The following is a 19,512-nucleotide window of genomic DNA, read 5'->3' as shown; positions in this document are numbered from 1 at the left end:
CTGAGTAGAGGGACAGGGCTTTTAGCCTATCTGTGTAGGGTAGATGTTTGAGGGTCTGGATTATCCGGCTGAGGAATCTCTGTGGTCTCTCCAGCTGTTGCATGTGCTTTGCGAGGTACATGCCAAAAGGGGCATTATATTCAATAATCGGTCTTATAAGGGAAGAATATAGGGATGTTATGACCACCTTGCCCCTGGATGAGATACCCTTACTAATGAGGTGGGCCATGTAGAAAGCTTTCCATACAATGGAGGCAATATGTTGGTCAAAAGTCAGTTTGCTATCAACCCGGGCTCCTAAGTCCCTCACGACTGATTGCATTCTTAGTGCCTTATTATCAATGTGATAATTTGTGGGGATGCCATTCTCCCCAAAAGGGATGATGATGCATTTTTTGGCATTCAGTATGAGGCCATGTTTCTGGCATCAGTCATTTGTTTGGGTGAGACCCTCTTGGAGGATGTCCACATCACTAGGGGAATCGATGACAGCACCCAGCTTGCAGTCATCTGCCAGTAGATTTGGCCTGCACATCTGAGAAGTATATCCCAAACTGCAGAGGCCCCAAGAAAGATCGCCTGGGATACACCGCTTGTTACAGGTCTACTACTTGAGGTGGCTTCCCCTATTTTGACTAGGTGGGTTCTATCAGTAAGCCAATTTGCTACCGATCTGGTAACATATGGACTGATGCCCAGTTGAGAGAGTTTATCTATTATCCATCAGTGGAGAATAGTATTGATGGCCTTGGCCAGGTCAAAGTAGGTGGTGTGAACTGTCTTCCCCTCATCATTGGCCTTGGTAACTGTCTCAAAGAATTTGACCAAATTTAACAGGCATGGCCTCCCCTTGACAAAATGAAACTGTGTCAGATCAAGTGTCTGGAGGTTGTCAATGTCCTTGTTAATGAGGTCCATGATAATCTGCTACATGGCCTTGCAGATAATAATATCTATAATTTCCTGGATTGGTGGATAGTCCACCTTTGTGCAAAGGGATGACAGTAGCTGTCCTCCACTCGATTGGGATGAAGCCGGTATTCAGGCTTGGCTGAATAGGTTGCCTAATGGTGTTGCAAGTTCCTGCCTGAGTTCATGTAGGATGTAGCCTGGGATGTTATCGGGTCCCATGGAGGCTGTATTTATTGTCTTTGAGAGGGCAGTCATGACTTGCTCCCTAGAGATAAGGGGATGGGGGCAGGTACTGGGAATGTCCTGTTTTACTGATGGGGGGACAGAGGAGTGAAGTTTTTACTGAACCTGTCTGCCAGCAGGTTGGCTATATCTACTGTGTAGGTGGTGTCCTTGACCATCAGATCTGAGCAGATTTGCGTGCTTCCCTTGAGATTGCAGACATATGTGAAAAAAGCCTTATGATTGTCTTTAGTAGATGTTGCCAGTTTGGACTCAAAGTTTGCTTTGGAGGATTTCACTAGTGCTCTTATTTGTGCTTTGGAGGATGTCACTAGTGCTCTTATTTGTGCTTTGGAGGATGTCACTAGTGCTCTTATTTGTGCTTTGGAGGATGTTGCTAGTGCTCTTATTTGTGCTTTGGAGGATGTCACTAGTGCTCTTATTTGTGCTTTGGAGGATGTCACTAGTGCTCTTATTTGTGCTTTGGAGGATGTCACTAGTGCTCTTATTTGTGCTTTGGAGGATGTTGCTAGTGCTCTTATTTGTGCTTTGGAGGATGTCACTAGTGCTCTTATTTGTGCTTTGGAGGATGTCGCTAGTGCTCTTATTTGTGCTTTGGAGGATGTCAATAGTGCTCTTATTTGCTTGTTTAGGCTAAGGAGAGATTGCTTCCAATTAGACACGTGCTCCTTCTTGGTCCTGGACAGCAATTTTTTCCTTTTATTATAGAGTTTATTTATTTTAGATGACCACCAGACAGGTTTACTCTTCCTTGAGGAAGATGATTCCATCCTGTCTGGTACTTCTGATTCCATGCAGCTGTATAAATGCTCATATTTGGTGTAAGTTTGGACATATTTGTCAGTTTCTGTGGAGAGGGAGGGGCTGTGAAGCTGTGAAGCTGTTTATACCTTCCTTCAGGAGGTTGTAATCAGCTTTGGAGAAGTTTATTTGTTTGACCCTAGCTGGGTGGGGGGTTGGGGAAGATGGTGACTTCAAAAGTGACTGCTTTGTGGTTGGATCTTACCAGGGATGATGACACTGTAGGGATGCTGCAGTGGTTACACTTGTTGGTTAATACCAAGTCCAAGATGTTTTCACCTCTTGTAAGGGTGTCAACCAACTGGTCCAAGGCATTTGCATTGACAAAATCAAGAAATCTCTGGGCATTTGTGTTTTGGCATGAGTATTTCTTCCAGTCTATAGTTGGATAGTTAGTCGCCCAGGATCAGGGTAAAGGGTTGAATCTTGATAAATTCGAAGAGGTCCAGATAGATGGAGTGGGCATCTTGAGTCTGAGCTGGAGCCCTGTAGCTAGCTATGATTTGAATGGGGGTCTTGTCAGTTGTTAACCGCACCCGGAGTATTTCCTGTGTATCATTGTCTGACCAGCCTAGAGGTGTGTATGTCTTTTACAATTTATTGTCAATTTTCACATCATTAGTCTCATAGGTGAATGCAAGAAACTATGTCATTTGATTAATATACGACAAAAAATGGGGAATGTTGTGAGCTTCACCATCCCACAGGATGAAAATATCATCCAAAAAGTGTGTGTAGAATCTACATGATGCAAAAAAGGGGAGTTAAATAAAACCTTTTTTCTCCCATTGCATCATCCATCATAATGTTGGCAAAAAGACCCCCACATGCTGCACCCATGGCTAAGCCTGCTTGAACAAGTCACCTCCAAATTTAATAATATATTTTTAGTACAATCTCCAATAAAATGACATAAACATTAATTTGGTCCTGTGGAATATTTTTATCCATCAAAAATTCACCAAACCATTCCAGTCCTAAGTTGTGGTGAATGACCGAATACAAGTCCTTGACATGAACAGTGATAAAAGTGTATGTGTCTTTAAAGGGAAGGTCATTCATTTTTTGTACAAATTCTCACAAATCACAGCAAACATGTGGCTTGTGGGTAACCAAACTTTTTAATCTAGTGTTCAAATATTTGGCCAAGGGGTGGGTGATAGAAACATGGCCATCAACAACTGCTCACATTGGTGGTTGTTCTTTATTTTTATGTATCTTAGGCAAACCAAACATGTGGGGAATTTTTGTATGCATCACATTTTAATAGTTATAATCATCTACTGAAATTTGTTGGTCAATGAACAAGTCATTTACATTTCCCTCTATCCTGTTGTATGCAACCTTGTACTCATTCACGGATACCTCCTTATAGGTGTCAGAGGCAAAACTGGCCCTAATTTTCATATTATAGTCACACTCATTCATTACAACCAACGTCATGTCTATCCCTCTCATGCTTCTTAACTTTGCGGGAATAAATATTTTGGATCTGTTCATCAATACTCCTCAAAATGCAGATATGTTCATACTTAAATGATTCATATTGTAAATCATGAATGATTGAATTATTCAAGATTTCTAGATCCGCCATGATTTCAATTTGCTGTAGGAGGTCCCTGTCCACCCTATAGCGCGCCACCTTCTCCGTCTCCTCACTGTGGGTTGGTCGACAGCATTCACATCCTCACCACCCTCAGCTTCTTCCACAAGTTGTATGATAGCTATTGCGGCCCCTATCATTTTGTCGTTTTGATTGTTAAAAGTTCCTCGCTTGTTTACACTGGTGATGTACAGTGTGGGAAAAAACAGAGGGGAAGGTGTTTGCATAGTTTATAGTAGTGTTCTGGGCTGGGATGGTCTGCTGCCTGTGTAATTGGCTAATTCTGATGCATTTCACCTGCCAGCTATACTAGTTCTCCTAGATTACCTTCCTACTGCTGTTTTCCGTTCCCATTGCATTCCTGTTTAAGCTCAGGGGTGTGCCGTGCAAACACAGTGCTCAAATGTGCAGAGAGCTGCTATTTCCTGGTTTAACTTTTGTTTTAAACCTTTAAAACCCATTGCACGGAGTGCACACCCGCTTAGGCAATGTAAAGAGTGCTAGGCAGAGTCAGACACACACCCTTTGCTTAGCTGTGCTTAGCTAGGGGCAAACCTGAGCCACAGGGCTCAAATCCACTTACACTATGCCTGACACACACACACCCATGATGTCAGCTAACTCCTAGGTTTGCACCAAGCTATTCCTACTCTTACACTGTTGGGACCTGACTAACATACTGGGGAAAACTGGGATTCACTATCATTCCCTTCATTTGCATAGGATTGCCTGTTAATCCATAGTTACATGTCTCACACTGAGCCTCCCCCCTTAGCAACCACTACTCACTGGCCTTGTTGTCTTCAGCCTGCCATTGACTTTCATGGCAGAATAGTGATTTTAGTTATAGGTTCATAGGTTCATAGGTTCATACTAGGCTATCTGCCCTAGGGCATTTATAAGCCTAGCCAGAATGTGTTTGGCTTTCGCCACCCATTTTAAATTTATTTTGCTATGCCCTTTTTCGAGGTTAGTATACTGTGCCTCTATCTAACAGTGACACAGAAGTGATACCCGGGGTAAACCTACGATCTCCCATCCACTCATCAAGATTCCTCTTGAAGAGAGTCAATGAGGGACTCTGCCTAACCTGGACTGGGATTTTATTCCAGAGTGAAGGGAGCCTCTGGGTTATGAATCTGTCCCTCCAGCATTTCCTATTTATTTCAGTGCTGAGGTTCAAGTCTGTTGAGCGCGTAGCTCGATGGGATTTGGATTTTCTGAGGTGCAGCATGTCCATTAATTCCGGTTGGACATGGCTTTATACGTCAGGCACAGATCGCCTCTGAACAGGCGGTATGCCACTGAGTAGAGCTGGAGTTTCTTTAACCGGGCAGCATATGGCATCTGTTTGAGCCCTTTGATCCTCTTGGTGAGGTACTTTTGGGGTCTTTCCAGTTGCTGCAGGTGTCTGGTAAGGTACATCCCAAAAGGGGCATTGTACTCAATTATGGGCCTGATGAGGGATGAGTAAAGAGGCACGATGACCTCCCTGATCTAGATGTGAATCCTTCATGATTAGGTGGGCTATATAAAATGTTTTTCTAACCACTTTGGCCACGTGGTTGTCAAATGAGAGATTGCTATCAACTTGGGTCCCCAGGTCCCTAATTACTTGTTCTGTACTTAATGGATTTCCACCTATGTGGTAATTTGTGGGCACTTTGTTTTTGCCAAAGGAGATGACTATACACTTTCTGGCATTTAGCTTGAGGCCATGGCTCTGGCACCAGTTGTCTGTTTTTATGAGGCCCTTTTGGAGGATGCTTGTGTCGGCTGGAGAGTCGATTATGGCGCCCAGTTTGCAGTCATCTGGTGTTGGCCTGTACCTCCGAGAAATATATACCGAACAAGAGAGGTCCCAGGACTGAGCCTTGTGGGACACCACTTGTAACTGGTTTGGAGTCTGACATGGCTCCAGCAATTCTAACCATGTGGGTTCTGTCCTTGAGCCAGTTTGCAATCCATCTAGTGACATAGGGGTTTATATTTAAGCTGGTGAGCTTATCTATAATGCCCGAGTGGGGTATTGTATCGAAGGCTTTTGCGAGGTCCAGGTAGGCTGTGTGGACCACCTTCCCTCGTTAATGGCCTTGGTGACTGTTTCAAAGAAATCAACCAGGTTTAAGAGGCAGGATCTGCCCTTAACAAAGCCGAACTGGGTAGGATCCAGTGTTTGTAGGTCCCCAATATCTTTATTTATGAGGTCCATGATGATCCTTTCCATAGCTTTGCAGACCAAGCTAGTCAGGCTTATGGGGCGATAGTTTCCAGGATCCGTTGAGGCACCACCTTTATGGAGAGGGACCACTGTTGCTGCACGCCACTCTTTGGGCACATATCCTGTAGTAAGGCTGAGATTGAACAGTAGTTTTATGTTTGGGTTTAGCTCTTCTTTGAGTTCATGTAGGATGCAGCCCGGGACACCATCTGGTCCCATTGATGCTGTGTTTTTTGCTTTGGAGAGGGCGGCTCTTAGCTGAGCATCTGAGATGTCAGGGGGGCAGCACTCTGCTGGGATAGATATTTGCCCTTTTGGTGGGGGGGGAGAAGTTTGCGCTGAACCTGTCAGCTAGGATGTTGGCAATGTCTGTGGGTTCGTGTATTTTTGTCATTTTGGACTAATTCTGAGCATATCTGGGAATTACCACCCAGGTTCCTAACATAACTAAAGAAAGCCTTATGATTATCCTTAGTGTCCTGTGCAATTTTTCTCTCAAAGATGGCCTTAGACAATTTTATGTGTGCCCGTAGTTTTTTGCTAATACTGATCAGTGATGCCTTCCCTTTTTGGGATTTTGCTTTATCATTTAGTAGCTTCCTCCTTCTATTGTATAGTTTGTTTATGGCTGGGGTCCACCAGACAGGACGTCTGCCTTTGGAGGATTGGGTCTTGGTTTTATTTGGGATCCATGATCCATGCATTCCTGAAGGTGTTCATAGAATGCGTTTATAAAGGATTCTGCGGTCTGGGCCGTATTTTCCACAGGCCCGGGGGCTTTGAAGGATTCCACCTCAGTTTTGAGGAGTGTAAAATTTGCTTTAGAGAAGTTTTTCACTGTGGTTTTCTGGGCAGGGGGTGGGGTCGGGATGTGAATATCCAGTGAGATTAGTTTATGGTCTGATCTTACCAGTTAGGGATACACTTCTGGTCTGGAGCATAGAGTACCCATGTTGGTGATGATCAGGTCCAGTATGTTTTCCCCTCTTGTGGGAGTGGTAACAAGTTGTTCCATAGCATTTGAGTTTATAAATTCTAGGAACCTTTGGGCTAGGGTGTTGGAGCTAGAGTAATGCTCCCAGTCTATGTTTGGGTAGTTGAAGTCGCCCAATATAATGGTGTTTGGAGAGACCTTCATATTTTCCACTGTTCTCAGGAAGGCCGGGTGAGGTTCCTGGGTTTGGGAGGGTGGTCTGTAGCAGGCTATAAACTGGAAGGCAGTTTTACCCACTGTTAGTTGCACATGGATAGTCTCTGATGCTTCGTGCTTTGCCACCAACCTGGAGGTGTGGGTATCTTTGATGAATATCGATACTCCCCCTCCTTTTGTGGTTCGGTCCAAGTTTTGGGGCCGAAAAGCATGGTATGAGGTATAACTTGGTAGTGCTGGGGTGCTCTCCCAGGTTTCTGTTACTGCACAGATATCGATGTTCTCCATGCTAAGGAGAGTTTCGAAAAGGCATCTTGAGGTTTAGACTTCTGGCGTTGAGTAGCATTACTCTTAGTTTCTTATCCCTTGTGATACCTATGGAGGTGGGTTTGTCTTTTGAGCCTTGCCTAAAAAGGCACTATGGGGTAGCAAGAGCCTTTGCCAATATCCGAAAGCCCAGGGGTGACAGGTGCAAGCCGTCCCTAGCGAAGCATCGTGGCTTGTTGAGCATATCATCCCAAGCTGACAGGCATTGGATCCCCTTTGAATGACACCAGTACTTAAGCCAATTGTTGAAATTGATCATCTTGTCTTCATATTGTGCTTATAATGCTTATTTTAGGTTTATTTTATTATTTTCCCCCCGATCCCGTTTTCACACCACTGCCCTACGCTTAAACAGCCAAGATCGGCTAAAAAAAATAAAAGTTGATTTTTTTTATTTTTTATGCTGTTTGCAATGCCAATGGCCTTATACTGTGCCATTGGCATGCTTCCTGACTGATATGCAGCCTTTATTTGGAGCTGTCACAGCTCCATTTTGGATTTTGCTGAAATGTACTTGGTTACTAACCAAGTACATTTCTGCAGATTGCACTAGTCCTGCACGGCCAGTTTCAAGCCTCCTGAATCACACATTTACCTCATTTGCATGGATTTCTCCTGCAAATGGGGTGATTTACATAAAGGGGCTTAGTCCATGCAGGACTAATGCAGGAGCGCTCATGCAAGCCCCTGCAGGCTGTTCCTGGATCGCACGACAGACATATTGCCTGCTAGAGCTCCTGCACTAATCCTGCACGCCATGCAAGGCATGCAGAATCCGAGGGTTAGTCTTTTGAAATTTAGCAGTGTAAGCTTTCGGTGAAATAAGATTCAGTCAAATGAGTTTTCAGTATTTTGAAAATTAGGTGAGATTTAGGTGATGTGAAGTAGACCCATATATATATATATATATATATATATATATATATATATATATATATATATATATATATATATATATATACACACACACACACACACACACACACACACACACACACACATATATATATATATATATATATATATATATATATATATATATATATATATATATATATATATATACACACACACACACACACATACACACACACAGATATATATATATATATATATATATATATATATATATATATATATATATATGCTGAACATTGCTCAGTAATAGACCCATACTTGTGTCATCTTTCTGTCAGCACACACATATAACTATCTATTGTTTTTCACCAATTTATTTATCAAAGAATACAGTTCTGCAATACCAACCTATTAAAAGTATAATATTGAAACTCTTTGAAACTGTTAAACATTTGTTGGGTAAGAAATGTAAAAAAATACGAAACACAGAATGTTTTCAAATAGGTGCATGTGCAGAGCTTTTAATTGGTCCCCAAATGACATGTTGGTCATATCCTGTATTTTTGTTGGTGAGAAACCTCTGAGGACACTCCAACTGTTGCAGGTGCCTTGTGATGTACATACCAAAGGATGCATTGTACTCCATTATTGGTCTGATGAGGGCTGACTACAGAGGTACTATGACATCCTTAGATCTGGACGCCATTCCCTTACTCATAAGCTGAGCCACATAGAAGTCTCTCCTCACCACCGTGGATACATGGTGATCAAAGTTCAGATTACTGTCTATCTGAGTACCCAGATCTCTCACCATTGGGTCCACTCTTAGGGGGAGTGCTATCAATGTTGTAATTTGTGGGGTTATTTGATTTCCCAAAGGGTATTATTATGCAGTTATCTGCATTTAGTCTGAGGCTATGTCTCTGATATCAATCATTAGTCTGTATCAGAACTTTCTGTAGGATATCGATATCATTTGGGAAGTCAGTGATTGCCCCCCCCCCCCCCCCACTTGCAATCATTAGCAAACTTGGTCAGCCAAAAGCCATGTATATTTGCTTTGACATCTGAGAAGTATATCTCAAATGGGAGGGGACCCAGCACTGAGCCCTGTAGTATTCCACTGGTGATAGGCCTCTTGCTAGATGTAGAATCTCCCACTTTAGCAACATGTGTCCTATCCATGAGCGATTTGGTTATCCATCTGGTGAAGTAGAGGTTTATGCAAAGTTTTGTGAGTTTATCTATAATAACCGAGTATGGTATTGTGTTAAATGCCTTGGCCAGGTTAAGGTAGTTCGTATGTACTGTCATACTCTCATCCACGGCTATGGTGACCTTCTCAAGGAAGTCCACCAGACTGAGCAGACAGGACCTGCCCTTGACGAAGCCAAACTGTATTTTGTCTGGTGTTTGGAAATTTCCTGTGTCATTGCTAATCAGGTCCATGATTATCCTTTCTCAAGCCTTACATATTAGGCAAGTCAGTCTTGTGGGTTGGTAGTTTCCTGGGTCAGTTGATGCTCCTCTTTGTGCAGTAATGACTGTTGTTGTTCTACCCTCTACTGAGACAAAGCCTGTCTGGAGACTGTGGTTAAATAGAGATCCAAGAGGGTCTGTTAGGTCATGTTTCAATCTATTTAATAGGTACCCTGGGTTCCCTCAGAACCCACTGATGCTGTGTTTATAGCTTTAGAGAGTGCAGTAAACTGTTCTTTTGTGATAACAGGCAAATGAATGGTAGTGGGTATTTCATGTGGTGTGAAAAGAGGTGATGAGAGGGTGAAATCTAAGCTGAATTTATCGGCCAGCACATTTGCTATTTCTTTTGGCTGGGTATTGATAGTGCCATCTACAGCCAACTCAGTATATTGTTGAGTGTTTCTCTTAAGATTTTGACATAGCTAAAAATGTTTTGTGTCTATCCTTTGCTTGGGAGGCTATTTTAGTCTCATATTTAACTTTTGAAGACTTAACCGGTCCCCTGATTTGTCTATAGAGACTAATGAGAGAATTTTGTTTGCTGTTGTGCATACTCCCAATTATTTCCAGACATGAATTTCTTCCTCGGTGGCTTATTTTTCCAACTTGACCTGTGTTTAGGTTGATCAGGTACTGTAGTTTTTATGTAGTTGTTTAAGTGGATGTACACACCATTCACTTATACTTCTGCATAGGCCTCCATGTTTTTAGGGTTGGGGGAGCTTAAATTTACCTATGCTATCTATTAAAATAAGGTAATTTGCCTTATAAAAATTCTTTAGGGATTTAGGGATTAATGTGCGTTCTACCGTTACATTTCTTTCAAAGGAGACAGATTTATAGGTTCATGGGATGATAGTAGGCTATTGGCCCACAGGCCCTTATAAGCCTAGCAAAGAATTTCACCCATGTTCCTTCAAAGTCAGCACCTGTTTCCCTTGTCCAGCAGGGACACAGGAGGGATCCCAGGGGGTATATTTCTGTTTCCCATCCAGTCATCCAGGTTCCTCTTAAAGAGAGCTAGAGAGGTACTCTGCTTGACATGGAGAGGGAGTCTATTCCACAGATGGGGGAGTCTTTGGGACACAAATATATCCCGCCAACAAGTTCTATTAATGTCAAAGACCAGGTTAAGGCCTTGCGTGCAGGTTGCATGAGTGGAGTTTGTCTTACGGATATGCAACAACTCCATCAAGGCTGAGTCTGAAATGGCCTTGTATGCCAGGAACAGGTCACCTCTGAGCAGTCTGTATGAGACTGAGTAGAAGGACAGGACTTTTAGCCTATCTGTACAGGATAGGTGTTTGAGACCCTGGAGTTCCCTGGTCAGGAACCTCTGTGGTCTCTCCAACTGCTGCATATGCTTGGCAAGGTACATGCCAAAGGGGGCATTGAACTCGATAATGGGTCTGATAAGGGAGGAGTACAGGGATGTTATGACCTCCTTGTTCCTGGATGAAATACCCTTATTTATGATGTGGGCCATGTAGTAAGCCTTCCGTACAATGGAGGCAATGTGGTGGTCAAAAGTCAGGTTGCTATCAACTTAGGTGCCCAAGTTCCTCCTGACTGATTGCATGCTTAGTACATTGTTATTAATGTGATAATTAGTGGGGATGACATTTTCCCCAAAGGGGATAATGATGCATTTCTTGTCATTCAGTTTGAGGCCATGCTTCTGCACCAGTCATTAGTTTGGGTAAGGCCCTCTTGGAGGATGTTCACATCATTAGGGGAATTTTAGACAGTGCCCAGCTTGCAGTCATCTGCAAACTTGGTCATCCACAGACCACTGGTTTTGTCTTGCACCTCAGAACAGTATATCCCAAACAGTAGAGGACCCAAGACCAATCCTTTTGGTACACCGCTCATTACGGATCTACTACTAGAGGTGGCTTCCCCTACTTTGACTGAGTGAGTTTTACCAGTGAGCCTGTTAGCTACCCATCTGGTAACATATGCGTTGATGCCTAGCTGGGAGAGTTTATCTATTATGCCCGAGTGGGGAATAGTGTCAAAGGCTTTGGCTAGGTCAAGCTAGGTGGTGTGCACTGTCTTACCCTCGTCTATGGCTTTGGTGACAGTTTCAAAGAAGTTGAGCAAGTTTATGATAAGATCTTACCAATGAGGACATTACACTGGGGGAGTGCAATGCTCCCCCACATTTTTGAGTACTATGTCAAGGATATTTGATCCCCTAGTGGTACAGACCAGCTGCCCCAGAGCATTTGTTTTGACAAAGTCCAGGAATCTCTGAGCCTGCATGTTAGTGGTCGTATATGTTTCACAGTTTACAAAGGAGTAGTTAAAATCACCCATGAGTAGTATACTGGACTGAATGGTAAATGATTCTAGTTACCTCAGACATGGGGAATGGTTTTCATGGTTCATGGTTGGGGACCTGTAGCTAACAATAATATGGTGGGGGATTTTGCCTGTGGTCAGCTGGACATGGAGTAGCTCAAGCAAGTCATTCTGCTTGACCAATTTAGAGGTGTGGTTGTTGTTTATGCAAATGAAAACATCTCCTCATTTTATTTTTTTTCCTTTTTAGAGGGTGGTCTGAATGTGTGAAAGGCATTATAGCCTTGCACCACGGCCTTGAACCACATCTCTGTAACTGCACAGTCGTCAGCATTCTTCAGGGTGAGGAGAGCTTCCAGAGAGGGCAGTTTCTTGTTAAGGCTCCTAGCATTGAGCAATATAATAATTTGTTATTTTGGTAGGTCTGTTGGTTTGGCACTGCCTAAAAAAGGCACTTTGGGGGTGGCTAATGTCTTAGCCAGCATTCAAAAGGCTAGCAACGACAGGTGTAGATCATCTCTGGCAAAGGAGTGTGACCTGTCAATCATGTTATCCCAGGTTGACAAATACTTCAGAGTGAAACTGGGTGCCTGCAAGGGCGTGGAAATTAATAGGTCAAAATATTCCTCAGCAGTAGTGTGATGCCTTGTCTTGATCTCCTCTCAGGTCCTAATCTGGGGGAGAAAGGAGGGATAGGTAGTCCCAGTGATTGAGGAGAGACAGTGGGGTCACTTGATGGTCAACTGGGTGAGAGAAAAGAAAAAAGAGGAAACACAGGCAAAACTGGTCCTTGCAAGAAGTTCATGCAGTATTTTCAGTTCTAGCCACACAGCAATATATGTACTTATTACAATGTGTGACATCTAACATGCTTAGTCATTGAACACTGTAAGATAAGGGCTCACATGAATAGAAGCTTGTCAGAATAATACAGTAGTGCCTTTGCATAGGCCTAGAAATGCAGCTAGAATAATGTAGGCCTACATCTTCATTTCATTTTTCACATTTTACAAGCATTTTCGATAAGTGCAGTTTCAAAAGAAAGGAATGTTTCCATAAAATATATTAATGAGCTCAGTAAAATAACTTTCAAGCCAAAGCACTCATAAGGATGAGACATGCTAACAGAATTTGGGGGGCATTTTGTTACAAAACAGACAGATTGGAGACAGGCAACTGCAGTAGAATCTTATTTGGATGGTACAAGGTTAAGGAGGAGTGTAAAACTGGGAAGGAGATCTGCAAGATTTTAGTATTAAGATGAATTCTTTCAAGACAGAAGTTAGTTCAGATGCTCAGCAGTTGAGTTCCGAAGTCAGTTCAATTGTCCAGAACTCAGTTTCAGAAGTGCAGACATTAGGACTTGGCAGAAATTACAAAAAAACAGCTCTGACTTCAGCGCTGAACAGCTCATTTTAGTCATCAGAGCTACAGATGTCTGAATATTCAGTTTACAGTCTTCAGTTACACAAATTACAGTCTGATTCATTTGATCATCTCTGTATTTTGAGACAGTTTCAGTAATGCAAGACTAGTCTGGATCTTTTGGATTACTTAATAATTCCAATTGTATTACTATATCTACCTCTGCTGTATGCTGTTAATTTCATTAATACACAATAAACAACTTTTATCAGACTACAAGTGGATTGAGACTTATATTCTGAAAGGTACAAGGAGATTAGCCACTTGTTCAGTACAGCTCTGGACATTACAGCTGCTGACATATTAATTTCTAACTACCACTGTGGCTCTAACAGATCCAATGGATTCAAACACATTTATAAAACATATAACATAGTTAATATGATGCTGGAAGTCAGCCAATATCCAGTCAGTAGTAGATTATGCTGTACATCTGTGCATCATACACCCCTAGATATTACCACAATGCACCCCTGAAACTAAATCCAGTGGTCAGGGATCTGGGAATGCATATTGAAAGTAACCTGGCCTTTCATCACCATGTCTGCTGTGGTGAGAAAATCATTCTATTTGCACAGCTTATAAGTAAGGGCATAGTATCCCAGTCCAAGAAGGTCACTGCTTCACTGTACTTGGCTCCTATCAGACCAGTCATTAAATACAGTGCACCCAATCAGCATGTACCTGACTAGGCACTTAAAACTGCTTGAGAGATATCAGCGGTTCCGCACAAAAGGAATGCAGGGAGTAAACAACAAGTCCTATGCAGACTTGTCTCAAAGCCCTATCCTGTCCTCGGTCTCCTACAGACTGTTGCACGGTTTACTCTACTAGGCATTCTTTGATCCCACACTGATGGATTTGTTCTACATTCACAAAACAAATAGCAACAGAAATACCAGTTCTAAGAACCTAAACCTCATCTGCAACATAACCAGGACATGTTAGAGGTACAGTTATGTATCTCAAAGATTACCTCTTCTCTGGGGAAAGGCTTCCCACCCATGTGAAACAAAGCTCAGCCCTAATCATATTCAAATTTAACCTGGACCAATGGATGGGAAATTGAAATTTTACCTACCCATGAACCTATACGAGTGGATGGGTAACAGAAAGTACACCCCTGGGATCACTTCATTGGCTCTGCTTAACAGAGGTTCAGTTAATTAATCAATGGGGCAGTGAAAGCTGACACACTCTGGCTAGGCTTATAAATGCCCTCGGGCAGATAGCCTAGTACCTACCTATGAACCTATGAACCCCTGGTTTAGCACCTATGTCTCTAATGGGCAAGGGAAACCTTCGAACACTTGATGTGTTTAAACCTACATCATAACTTGTAAAATTTTTTGGGACATTGACACGTCAGTAATATTTTGGTAAATTTGGGATAAGCTTGGCTAGGCCTAAAATGGCTGTTTGGCTAATAGCCTAGTAACCACCTATGAACCTATAAATATGCACGCAAGCTTATTTATATAATCAGGTAGAGCCACTGGAGTGATCCCATGTGTATACTACCATGTCAGAGAGGAAATGGAAAAATATATGTTAAGCATGTCAAATGAACTCAATGTGAAATTTTCAAAAGTGAGCTAAATAATCTCAGGAGGAGGTAGTTGTACATATTGTTGATGCTCATCAGGCATCCCCACTGTGGGCCTCCATAAGTCACAGTCAACACTTTTAGAACTGCAGGACTACTCAAACTGCAAAAAAATTCAGTCATATTTGGTACCACACCATACTTTAGTAGGCCAATGGTGCTAAACAGTATTGTCAGATCACGTTTACAAGTCTGTCTGAACTTCACATTTGCATACATGCACATTAAAAATGGATAAAAAGTAATTCACTGAAGGAGAATGTAAAGAAATGTAACTGCTTAACCTGCTCTTTGGGTACACATCAGCATAGCCATAGCTAAAATGTCATTGCATAATGATGTGTTTATCCACAACTGCCACATATATGACAGTGGTATGTAGCATGTGACATTACAGCCAAATGCAGCTTATGTTACACAGTATATCAAAGGATGTTGTACTGAGGGAAAGTGAGTTAGCAGGCGTAATTATAGACATAACTATCACTGATACAGATACAAAAGGATATCATATATTACACAGGGTGGACACTTGTGGGATAAACGAAGAACATGAGGTTAACATGAGAATGATGTTAGAATTAGAGTGGATGCAAGGGATGAAAAATAACCCACAGGGAATGATTGCATTTGGAAAGGATGGGAAACTAACATGGTAGTAGGAAAGACCTTGTTAAAGCCATGCACTTTGGCATATGGTAGCAGATAGTTAAGGCTGCTGATGCTGCAATGACCGAAACATACATGACTCCATGGCACTAAATCAGTGTGCATCACTTGACAGGCCTGTTGATAGGAACATAGGAACAATACTAGGCAAGCAATGACAGGGAACATCTGATGCATAGCTATATACACCTTTAAGCAGGCATGCTTTAGCCATCTTGACTCTCTTTACAAGCACTTAATATTGCTTACTTTCCAAATCAAGCAGGACCACATGATAACCCTGGTAAAAATTTGTGTCACCTCTTCCAATCATCAAGACTGGCCTTAAGTGCAGAAAAAGTCGTGTGCCAGTTGACCTGTAGTGATAACTTATTCCGCAGGCTGGGGATACGTTGAGTTAGGAACCCATCCCTTGTAGTGAGTCTTGTTTATTCTGGCATAAATATTGATCCCTAGTACTGGTTTTGTGAAGAATGGGAGGTCAAGTAGGACTGGATTTTTCATGACTCAAAACTGAGACACAATTCAACTCAGAGTAGACAATAGCCTACTGAGTATAAGGAGAGGTGTGCTTATCTAGCTGAATTATTGAATGACTTAAAGTCTTTAACTTTTTTTGGTTAAAATTATTGGAGTACAAGATATATGTCTAGATTTGTACATACCAGTGGGGACATTGTATCTGATGATGAGTCTAATAAGGGAAGAATCTAAATGACTTCTTTGGTGGGCCAGATAGAATGCTTTCCTGACTATAGTGAAAACACGATAATTAAATGAGAGACATCATCTACATAAAAGTACTCAGGTTTGTTATGACTTTATCCAACTGAAGAAGTATACCACTTATAACATATTCTCTTGAAAATGCTGTTGATCTCATACCCTCTGGCACATTTGCTGTGGGATATGGCATACTGACCACCATGAATTCCATGACGCAGTTATCAATGAGCTGCCAGTGTTAACCAGTTATGCTCAACAAATTGAAACTGTGGCCCAGCGTGTTCATGAAAGGGTGCAATACATGGCAAAAATTATTGAAATCAATTGTCGGTGTGTGGCTAAAACAACAAGAGTCAGGAGACAATGTCCAGACTTGCTAAACAGATTGTCTGTGTTACTAAGTGTATAGATGATGTTGCTCTATGACACTGCATGTATATTTATGTATATGTCAAACACTGAGCATTACACATCCAGTATTGACTTGGACTGTGGAAGTTGTAATGAATTTGTTTCTGAGTACAGCACTGGTCATGGCAAACTGTACTTTTGTGGTCCTATGCAAATGTCCATGACATGTATGTTGGTGCTGCCAAAGGCCTGCAGCCATAAGTGATTTAGTTGTACATATGGGTGAAAAGAAGCATATAGAACATCTTGATGTCTGCAGGGAGTATGTAGTAGCAGAAAATATGAGAACCAGTCCCCTAAAGGTGGTAAATATATCCAAGTGTGTTTCAATGGAAATATGGCTCCATGATGCACAATTGTTTTTGTGTCTGAGAATATAATCTGCTGCTACCTTTTTGAGCCTACCTAAATATATCAAAATTGATAGCATTGAAAGTCAATTTACCAATACCACTAAATGAAATAAGGAGGTCCCCAATGACTGCAGCATTAAATATTAGAGGCACATATAGTTAGACAGTTCTAGCTATAACTCAAGGCTAAAAAGGGGAATAAGGTAGTCTATTTTTAATGAATACATTTTTATTGATTTTCAGAAACATAAACATATATACAGTATGTATATCAAATAAATATTTACATAGTCAAAGCTTAAAGTGGAAAAACAATTCCATAAACAAACATTACAAAACCAACTATTTACATAGGGTGTTTATACTTGATTTACTCTCTGCCAGGCTATGCTTACGGAAGTAGGTCATTATGTTCTTTCCTTGATTGTTTTCAATTCCAAATGTGAGACTGATAAGACCATGTTCTTGAATTTTTTAAAATTGGAAGGAGTTACAACTTTCCAGTTCTGTGTAATATTTTTCTTATAATAGCAAGGAGAGTCCACAAAATTACATATTTTTGCCTTGGAACACAACAACACTAGAGATTTTGTAAGTTGGAAATTATCAGTGAACAGTGCCTGTAAAAAATAATTAATGCTTTCCCAATATTAAGTTATTGGCATTCATAGAACATGTGTTGCCAATTGGCTATTGATTGTGATTTACACCTCCAACATCTATTTCCTTTATTATATATTAGTTCTAATTTGTGTGGTGTTAAGTATGTTCTATGTATAAATTGCCATGTGAAAAGTTGCCATATAGTGATAAGGATGTTAGCTTTGGAGATATAAGAATTAGTTTCTTATCTTTATCATCTAGCATTTTACCATTAATTGTTTCATAGTATTTCCATATATTTTGTTTATTATGAACTCTTGTTTCTTTAACTAATTTGTACAATACTGATAAAATTCCTTTCTCATTTGTGGGAAATTCCATCAGCATTATTAACTGCTCTATGAACTTAGAAACCTTTTCCCTAACAGACTTCTGCATTATTGCCTGTTGGTTTAAAACTGTTTCTCTTAATCCCTGCAGTGTTAACCACATGTTATTTTCAAGGTTGAACTCACTAATAATTTGCTCTATCATTAGCACTTTATTAGTGTTTATCAACTGATGCCAGTAAATTAGACCATTCTTACTAGTTTAACTGCTACTGAATCCTGAGTTATAATATTATTTTGTATATATGCTATTGGGAATATGAAGAAAGACCATGCTTTTATATCCAGATTTTTGTTTACAAAGTGCATGAAAGACTTTAGGGTATTGTTAATGTATTTAGAATTTATATTTTTGTGTTTCCTGTTGCTATATATTTTTCAATAACCAAAGTAAGCTATTCGGTACTATTTCCATATGTTTATTTAATGTTTCATGAGTATTTTTTAACCAGATTTTGTTCATGTACTAGTTTCATTTTGGAAGTATATTCTTTGTTTAACCATAGATAAACTGTTTTTAAAGCTGACGATTATATATATATATATATATATATATATATATATATATATATATATATATATATATATATATATATATATATATCCTTCTAAATCTGGTAAACCTATTCCACTTTTTCCCATTTGTCAAAATAATGTCTTAGGGCAACTCTAGGTTTTTTAAGGTACCATAAGAATTTCGTTATTTACCCTTCAAATTGTTTTAAATATGATTTAGGTGGAGGTAGCGAGCAAGCTTGTATAAAATACAGAATTTCTGTGAATATAATCATTTTAATTATATATAGTCTTTCCTCCATGGTAGAAAATAGCTTATTCCATTTTTGTGTGAGTTCTTCGATATTATCCCAAATCTAGTTTACTTGTACTGTTGTATCTATGTCATTTGTAATTTTAACTCCTAAGTATTTGATTGTATCATTTCTAGATAGATATTTATGATAGTCACTATTTAATGCTTCTTTGTTCATATTTTGGTTTTATTTTCATTAAATGATAGTCCGGAAATCTTCTTAAACTGTTTTGTTGCTTTCCATAGTTCTTTTAGTGTGTTATTATCTTCTTTTAAAGTCAATAAAATGTTGTCTGCAAATAGTTGAATCTTTAACTCAAGGTCAGTATCTAGTTGAATTCCTTGAATGTTCGGGTTCGCATGTATGAAATTTGCTATGGTTCTATTACTAATGGTAATAGGCTCTGACAAACAGGATCCTATTTTTATGTACACTGAAGACTTATCATAAAGATTTTTATTATCCTTTTACCCACCCTGGCTGCTGCGCGTCCCTGGCTCCAAATCATAGGATCTAATTCTCTTTAGCTCCCATCCTGCACGTAAGGACCTGCCTAGTCACTAAGGACCCCTTCTAACTACCTTCAACCATCCTAAAGACTGGTCTCCAACGTCTGC

At 40.6% G+C, this 19,512-nt stretch overlaps 1 long non-coding RNA gene across 1 annotated transcript in view; it reads left to right on the top strand.

Annotated features, from left to right (window-relative positions):
• Positions 1–19,512, top strand: part of LOC122794463 — a 337,683-nt gene that overhangs the window by 32,935 nt on the left and 285,236 nt on the right. The gene's annotated exons all lie outside the window — the stretch shown is intronic.

The sequence above is a fragment of the Protopterus annectens genome, chromosome 2.part1 (genome assembly GCF_019279795.1).
Source record: "Protopterus annectens isolate FY-2018-M chromosome 2.part1, PAN1.0, whole genome shotgun sequence".
Lineage (NCBI taxonomy): Eukaryota > Metazoa > Chordata > Ceratodontiformes > Protopteridae > Protopterus > Protopterus annectens.
This window is presented reverse-complemented; position numbering and strand designations above follow the sequence as displayed.